At 38.0% G+C, this 9,287-nt stretch overlaps 2 non-coding genes across 2 annotated transcripts; both read left to right on the forward strand.

Moving 5' to 3' along the window:
* Nucleotides 1-3,247: 3,247 nt before the first annotated feature.
* LOC148568195 (small nucleolar RNA R71) lies at nt 3,248-3,355 on the forward strand. The gene has a single exon (XR_015881828.1). It is a non-coding gene; the product is annotated as a small nucleolar RNA R71 (small nucleolar RNA).
* Nucleotides 3,356-8,426: 5,071 nt separating this feature from the next.
* On the forward strand, nt 8,427-8,530 carry LOC148568196 (small nucleolar RNA R71). The gene has a single exon (XR_015881877.1). It is a non-coding gene; the product is annotated as a small nucleolar RNA R71 (small nucleolar RNA).
* The last annotated feature ends 757 nt before the right edge of the window (nt 8,531-9,287 follow it).

Raw genomic sequence — 9,287 nt, forward strand, 5'->3', positions numbered from 1 at the left:
TAGACCAGGATTTTATTCCTTTTAGGCCCTCTTATCCACTGATGCTCAAAGCCTTGGGATCCTTTTTATTGCCCTTGCCTTTTGGTTTTAAGGGTTATTGGCTTTTTGCTCTTGCCTCTTGGTTTTAAGAGCTTTTGCCTTTTTCTGCTTGCTTTTCTTTCTATTATTTTTTTTTCGCCTATTTTTTTTTTCTGCAAGCCTTGTTCTTTGCTGCTTTTTCTTGCATCAAGAATTATTTTTATGATTTTTCAGATTATCAAATAACATGTCTCCTAGTCATCATTCTTTCAAGAGCCAACATATTTAACATTCTTAAACAGCAACTTCAAAAGACATATGCACTGTTCAAGCATACATTCAGAAAAAAAGAAGCATTGTCACCACATCAATATAATTAAACTAAGTTCAAGGATAAATTCGAAACTCATGTACTTCTTGTTCTTTTGAATTAAAACATTTTTCATTTAAGAGAGGTGATGGATACATAGGACATTCATAACTTTTAAGACATAGTTACTAACTACTAATGATCATGTAATGAAGACACAAACATAGATAAGCACTTAATATAGAGAAAACGAAAAACAGAAGAAATAAGAACAAGGAATGAATCCACCTTAGTGATGGTGGCGTTTCCTTCTTGAGGAACCAATGATGTCCTTGAGCTCCTCTATGTCTCTTCCTTGTCTTTGTTGCTCCTCCCTCATTGCTTTTTGATCTTCTCTTATTTCATGAAGGATGATGGAGTGCTCTTGATGTTCCACCCTTAGTTGCTTCCAATAATTGTGTGGAAGAAAATGTATCCCCTGAGGTATCTCAGGGATCTCTTGATTTGCAGTCAAATGTTCTACCACTGAGCTATAGACCCTTGATGGAAGCTTTTGTCTTCCCTTTCCTCTTTCTAGAGGCTTCTCTGGCCTTAAGTGCCATCAATGGTTATGGAAAAAAACAAAAAAGCTATGCTTTTTACCACACCAAACTTAGAATGTTGCTCGCCCTCGAGCAAAAGAAGAAGGAATAGAAGAAGAAGAAGATATGGAGGAGATGGAGGGATGTGTGTATGGATGTGAGTGGTGGATGAAAAACAGAAGGGATGGTCATGAATGGAGAGATAGAGGGTAAGGTGGGTGGGGATCCTGTGGGGTCCACAGATCCTGAGGTGTCAAGGCATTTACATCCCTGCACCAATTTAGGCATGCAAAATGCCCTTGCACACAACTCTGGGCGTTCAGCGCCAGGTTGGTGCCCATTTTGGGCGTTCAACGCCCATTTGTTGCCATTTCTGGCGTTGAACGCCAGAACCATGCTTGTTCTGGGCGTTCAGCGCCAGGATGTTGCCCATTTTGGGCGTTCAGCGCCAGAACCATGCTCTGTTCTGGCGCTGAACGCCAGACAGATGCTTCTCCAGGGTGTGATTTTTCTTCTGATGTTTTTAATTCCGTTTTCAATTTTTATATTTATTTTGTGACTCCACATAATCATGAACCTACAAAGACATATAACTAAGAAAAATATAGTTAGATAAATAAAAATTGGGTTGCCTCCCAACAAGCGCTTCTTTAATGTCAATAGCTTGACAGTGGGCTCTCATGGAGCCTCACAGATGTGCAGAGCTTTGTTGAGACTCTCCAACACCAAACTTAGAGTTTGGATATGGGAGTTCAACACCAAACTTAGAGTTTGATTGTGGGGGCTCTGGTTGACTCTGCTTTGAGAGAAGCTTTTTCTGCTTCCTCTCCATGGTTGCAGAGGGAGATCCTTGAGGTTTAAACACAAGGGAGTCCTTATTCCATTGAAGGACTATTTCACCTCTGTCAACATCAATCACAGCTCTTGCTGTGGCCAGGAAAGGACTTCCTAGGATGATGGAGTCATCCTCTTCCTTTCCAGTATCCAGGACTATGAAATCAGCAGGGATGTAAAGGCCCTCAACCTTTACTAATACGTCCTCTACTTGTCCATAAGCCTGTTTCCTAGAACTTTCTGCCATCTCTAATGAGATTTTAGCAGCTTGCACCCCATAGATTCCCAATTTCTCTATTACAGAGAGGGGCATGAGGTTTATTCCTGAACCAAGGTCACACAGAGCCTTAAAGATCATGGTGCCTATGGTACAGGGTATTATGAACTTTCCAGGATCCTGTCTCTTCTGAGGCAATGTCAGTTGATCCAGATCACTTAGTTCATTGATGAACAAGGGAGGTTCAACTTCCCAAGTATCAATGCCAAATAATTTGGTATTCAGCTTCATGATTGCACCAAGAAACTTGGCAGTTTGCTCTTCAGTAACATCCTAATTCTCTTCAGAAGAGGAATACTCATCAGAGCTCATGAAGGGCATAAGGAGGTTCAATGGAATCTCTATGGTCTCTAGATGAGCCTCAGAGTCCTTTAGTTCCTCAGAGGGAAGCTCCTTATTGGTCACTGGACGTCCCAGGAGGTCTTCCTCACTGGGATTCACGTCCTCTCCTCTCCTCACAGGTTCGGCCATGATGCTTATGTCAATGGCCTTGCACTCTCCTTTTGGGTTCTCTTCTGTATTGCTTGGGAGAGTACTAGGAGGGATTTCAGTGATCCTTTTACTCAGCTGGCCCACTTGTGCTTCCAGATTTCTAATGGAAGATCTTGTTTCATTCATGAAACTTACAGTGGCCTTTCGATCAGAGACTAAGTTTGTTAAATTAGAAGCATTTTGTTCAAAGTTCTCTGTCTGTTGCTGAGTGGATGATGGAAAAGGTTTATTATTGTTAAACCTGTTTCTTCCACCATTATTAAAGCCTTGTTGAGACTTTTGATCCTTCCATGAGAAATTTGGATGATTTCTCCATGATGAGTTATAGGTGTTTCCATAAGGTTCACCTAAGTAATTCACCTCTGCCATTGCAGGGTTCTCAGGATCATAAGCTTCTTCTTTAGAAGAAGCCTCTTGAGTACTGTTGGATGCAGCTTGCATTCCATTCAGACTCTGAAAAATCATATTGACTTGCTGAGTCAATATTTTGTTCTGAGCCAATATGGCATTCAGAGTATCAACTTCAAGAACTCCCTTCTTCATAGGCGTCCCATTACTCACAGGATTCCTTTCAGAAGTGTACATGAACTGGTTATTAGCAACCATGTCAATGAGTTCTTGAGCTTCTGCAGGCGTTTTCTTTCGGTGAATGGATCCACCTGCAGAAGTGTCCAGTGACATCTTTGATAGCTCAGACAAACCATCATAGAATATATTCAGGATGGTCCATTCTGAAAGCATGTCAGAAGGACACTTTTTGGTCAACTGTTTGTATCTTTCCCAAGCTTCATAGAGGGATTCACCTTCTTTCTGTCTGAAGGTTTGAACATCAGCTCTAAGCTTGCTCAGCTTTTGAGGAGGAAAGTACTTGGCTAAGAAAGCCGTGACCAGCTTATCCCAAGAGTTCAGGCTGTCTTTGGGTTGAGAATCCAACCATAATCTAGCTCTGTCTCTTATAGCAAAAGGGAAAAGCATGAGCCTGTAGACTTCAGGATCTACTCCATTAGTCTTAACAGTATCACATATCTGCAAGAATTCAGTTAAGAACTGAAAAAGATCTTCAGATGGAAGTCCATGAAACTTGCAGTTCTGCTGCATCAGAGAAACTAATTGAGGTTTCAGCTCAAAGTTGTTTGCTCCAATGGCAGGAATGGAGATGCTTCTTCCATGTAGATTGGAATTAGGTGCAGTAAAGTCACCAAGCATCTTCCTTACATTATTATTATTTTCGGCTGCCATCTCCTCTTCCTGTTCGAAAATTTCTGAAAGGTTATCTCTGGATTGTTGTATTTTAGCTTCTCTTAATTTTCTCTTCAGAGTCCTTTCAGGTTCTGGATCTGCTTCTACAAGAATGTTCTTATCCTTGCTCCTGCTCATATGACAAAGAAGAGGGCACAGAAAAATAATAATAATAATAGAGATCCTTTATACCTCAATATAGGGATCCCTGTGTGAGTAGAAGAAGAGGGGGAGACAAAGAATGTAATATAATGGAAGAAACACAACTGTGAGGATGGCAGAGATGTGAGATGAGATGTTAGTAGATGAATAAATAAATAGAATAAGATGAGAGAGAAGGAATTTTCGAAAATAGTTTTTTTTTTGAAAAAGAGTTAGTGATTTTTGAAAATAGTTTTTGAAAAATGTTAGTATTTTTCGAAAATTTTTTTAAAATCAAAAATAAAAATAAGAATAATTAGTTAATTAAAAAGAAATTTTTGAAAAAGAGGGAAGATATTTTCGAAAATTAGAGAGAGAGAGTTAGTTAGGTACTTTTGAAAAGTTAAGAAACAAACAAAAAGTTAGTTAGTTAGTTGAAACAAATTTTGAAAAGGTAAGGAGTTAGGAAGTTAGAAAAGATATTTTGAAAAATTTTTGAAAAAGATAAGATAAGAAGATATTTTTGAAAAGATATGATAAAAACTAGTTTTTGAAAAAGATTTGAATTTTTAAAATCACAATTAATGACTTAATTCACAAGAAATCACAAGATATGATTCTAGAACTTAAAGTTTGAATCTTTCTTAACAAGTAAGTAACAAACTTGAAATTTTTGAATCAAAACATTAATTGTTTATGTTATTTTCGAAAATTTGATATAAAAAATAAGAAAAAGATTTTTGAAAAATATTTTTGGAATTTTCGAAAATAACTAAGAAATTTGAAAAAGATTTGATTTTTGAAAAAAAGATTTTGAAAAAGATAAGATTTTCAAATTGAAAATTTGATTTGACTCATAAGAAACAACTTGATTTTAAAAACTTTTGAAAAAGTCAATCCAAATTTTCGAATTTGATGAGAGAAAAAGGGAAAGATATTTTTTTTTTATTTTTTGAATTTTTATGATGAGAGAGAAAAACAAGAAAAATGATGCAATGCATGGCAATTTTAGATCAAAACTATGAATGTGTGCAAGAATGCTATGAATGTCAAGATGAACACCAAGAACACCGTGAATATCATGATGAACATCAAGAACATATTTTTGAAAAATTTTATATGCAGAGAAAACATGCAAGACACCAAACTTAGAAATCTTTTATGTTTAGACTCTAATAAATAAAAAATGTACATGTAAAACAAGAAAAGACACAAAACAAGGAAAAAATCAAGATCAAACAAGAAGACTGACAAAGAACAACTTGAAGATCATGAAGAACACTATGAATGTATGAAATTTTCGAAAAATGCAAGATGCACATGCAATTGACACCAAACTTATAACATGACACATGACTCAAGCAAAAGACACAAAAATATTTTTCATTTTTATGATTTTCTAAATTTTTTTTTTCGAAAATTATTTTGAAAAATAAAAATAAGGATTCCAAAATCTTTAATATGAATTCCAGGAATCTTGTCATGTTAGTCTTAAAGCTCCAATCAAAGGGTCAGGCATAGCTTAATAGCCAGCCAAGCATTAATAAAAATATGAGTGTAATTCAGACATGACAAGCCTGACATACCCTATCCAGAAGGATTGGGCATGACTCCACTGAGGTGATTAGCCAATCCCAAAGCAGTTTGGGTATGGCTTTACAGTCAGATAGGCTTCAACATACTTCATGAAACACTAGAATTCATTCTTAAAAATTTTGAAGCCATAGAATAATTTATTTTTTGAAAACATTATTTTTAGTAAAATTTTTTTTTCTTTTTTTTTTTCGAAAACAAAAGAAAAATTTTTTTTTTTGAAAGATTTTTGAAAAATTTTTGAAAAGAAAACAAAAAGAAAATTACCTAATCTGAGCAACAGGATGAACCGTCAGTTGTCCATACTCGAACAATCCCCGGCAACGGCGCCAAAAACTTGGTGCACGAAATTGTGATGTCCAGGCTCGAACAATCCCTGGCAACGTGAGCAACTTGGTACGCGTAATCGTGATTACACTTTAATTATGTAAAATTCATGGCTCTTTCTTTCCCTGGAAATGGCGCCAAGAACATGGTGCCAATACCATGGTTCACAACTTCGATACAACTAACCAGCAAGTGCACTAGGTCGTCCAAGTAATACCTTACGTGAGTAAGGGTCGAATCCCACGGAGATTGTTTGTATGAAGCAAGCTATAGTCACCTTGCAAATCTCAGTTAGGCAGATATAAATTGATAATGGTGTTTTCGAATAATAAATAATAGAATAGGGATAGAGGTACTTATGTAAATCATTGGTAGGAATTTCAGATAAGCAAATGGAGATGCTTTTCGTTCCTCTGAACCTCTGCTTTCCTGCTATCTTCATCCAATCAGTCTTACTCCTTTCCATGGCTGGCTTTATGCAAGGACATCACCATTGTCAGTGGCTACATCCCCTCCTCTCAGTGAAAAATATGCTCACATGCTCTGTCACAGCACGGCTAATCATCTGTCGGTTCTCGATCATGCTGGAATAGGATTCACCCTCCTTTTGCGTCTGTCACTAACGCCCAGCACTCGCGAGTTTGAAGCTCGTCACAGTCATTCAATCATTGAATCCTACTCGGAATACCACTGACAAGGTTTAGACTTTCCGGATTCTCTTGAATGCCGCCATCATTCTAGCTTACGCCACGAAGATTCTGGTTAGGAGATCTAAGAGATATTCATTATAGCTGATTTCATGTAGAACGGAAGTGTTTATCAGGCACGTGTTCATAGGGGAGAATGGTGATGAGCGTCACACATAATCATCACCTTCATCACGTTCTTGGGTGCGAATGGATATCTTAGAAGCGAAATAAGATGAATTGAATAGAAAACAGTAGTACTTTGCATTAATCTTTGAGGAACAGCAGAGCTCCACACCTTAATCTATGGAGTGTAGAAACTCTACCGTTAAAAATACATAAGTGAAGGTCCAGGCATGGCCGAGATGGCCAGCCCCCTAAAACGTGATCAATAGTCTCCTAAGATGAACAATGGATTAAAACTGAGACCAAAGATGATCAAAAAGACGTCTAATACAATAGTGAAAGGTCCTATTTATAATAAACTAGCTACTAGGGTTTACATGAGTAAGTAATTGATGCATAAATCCACTTTTGGGGCCCACTTGGTGTGTGTTTGGGCTGAGCTTGAGTGTGGCACGTGTAGAGGTCCTCCTTGGAATTGAACGCCAGTTTTAGTGCCAATTTGGGCGTTCAACTCTGGTTTTGGCTCCTTTTCTGGCGCTGGACGCTAGATTTGGGTAGAAAGCTGGCGTTGAACGCCAGTTTACGTCGTCTATTCTTGGCCAAAGTATGGACTATTATACATTTCTGGAAAGCCCGGGATGTCTACTTTCCAACGCAATTGGAAGCGCGCTATTTCGAGTTCTGTAGCTCCAGAAAATCCACTTTGAGTGCAGGGAGGTCAGAATCCAACAGCATCAGCAGTCCTTCTTCAACCTCTGAATCTGATTTCTGCTCAAGTCCCTCAATTTCAGCTAGAAAATACCTGAAATCACAGAAAAACACACAAACTCATAGTAAAGTCCAGAAATGTGAATTTAACATAAAAACTAATGAAAACATCCCTAAAAGTAACTAGATCCTACTAAAAACTTACTAAAAGCAATGCCAAAAAGCGTATAAATTATCCGCTCATCAAACTCCTTATTGATCACTGGACGTCCCAGGAGGTCATCCTCCTTGGGATTCACGTCCTCCCCTTCCTCCTTGGATTCGGCCATGATGGTCATTTCAATGGCCTTGCACTCTTCTTTTGGATTTTCTTTTGTATTGCTTGGGAGAGTACTAGGAGGGATTTCAGTGATCCTTTTACTCAGCTGGCTCGCTTGTGCTTCCAAATTTCTAATGGAGGACCTTGTTTTATTCATGAAACTTAGTGTGGCCTTAGATAAATCAGAGACAAAATTTGCTAAGCTAGATGGATTCTGCTCAGAATTCTCTGTCTGTTGCTGAGTGGATGATGGAAAAGGTTTACTATTGTTAAACCTGTTTCTTCCACCATTATTAAAGCCTTGTTGAGGCTTTTGTTGATCCTTCCATGAGAAATTTGGGTGATTTCTCCATGAGGGGTTATAGGTGTTCCCATAAGGTTCACCCATGTAATTCACCTCTGTTATTGCAGGGTTCTCAGGATCATAAGCTTCTTCCTCAGAAGATGCCTCTTGAGTACTGTTGGATGCAGCTTGCATTCCATTCAGACTCTAAGAAATCATATTGACTTGCTGAGTCAATATTTTATTCTGAGCCAATATGGCATTCAGAGTATCAATTTCAAGAACTCCCTTCCTTTGAGACGTCCATTACTTACAGAATTCCTCTCAGAAGTGTACATAAACTGGTTATTAGCAACCATGTCAATGAGTTCTTGAGCTTCTGCAGACATTTTCTTTAGGTGAATGGATCCACCTGCAGAAGTATCCAATGACATCTTTGATAGCTCAGATAAACCATCATAGAATATATCTAGGATGGTCCATTCTGATAGCATGTCAGAAGGACATTTTTTGGTCAGTTGCTTGTATCTCTCCCAAGCTTCATAGAGGGATTCACCTTCCTTCTGTCTGAAGGTTTGAACATTCACTCTAAGCTTACTGAGCTTTTGAGGAGGAAAGAACTTGGCTAAGAAAGCCGTGACCAGCTTATCCCAAGAGTTCAGGCTATCTTTAGGTTGAGAATCCAACCATATTCTAGCTCTGTCTCTTACAACAAACGGGAAAAGCATGAGCCTATAGACTTCAGGATCTACTCCATTAGTCTTAACAGTATCACATATCTGAAAAAATTCAGTTAGGAACTGAAAAGAATCTTCAGATGGAAAGCCATGAAACTTGCAGTTCTGCTACATCAGAGAAACTAATTGAGGTTTCAGCTCAAAGTTGTTTGCTCCAATGGCAGGAATGGAGATGCTTCTTCCATGTAAATTGGAATTAGGTGCAGTAAAGTAACCAAGCATCTTCCTTGCATTATTATTATTTTCGGCTGCCATCTCCTCTTCTTGTTCGAAAATTCCTGTAAGGTTGTCTCTGGATTGTTGTATTTTAGCTTCTCTTAGTTTCCTTTTCAGAGTCCTTTCATGTTCAGGATCTGCTTCAACAAGAATGTTCTTGTCCTTGCTCCTGCTCATATGACAAAGAAGGGAATAACAAAGAAAATATGGAATCCTCTATGTCACAGTATAGAGATTCCTTTGTGTGAGTAGAAGAAGAAAAGAATGTAATGTAAGGAAAGAGAAGGGAGGAGAATCCAAACACAAGGGTGAGGAGAGCAGAGATATGAGATGAAGAGAAGTGTTAGTAAATGAATAAATAAATAGAAGGAGATGAGGGAGAGGGAATTTTGAAAATTAA

Source organism: Arachis ipaensis, chromosome B4, assembly GCF_059453495.1.
Source record: "Arachis ipaensis isolate K30076 ecotype BB chromosome B4, ASM5945349v1, whole genome shotgun sequence".
NCBI classification, from domain to species: Eukaryota; Viridiplantae; Streptophyta; class Magnoliopsida; order Fabales; family Fabaceae; genus Arachis; species Arachis ipaensis.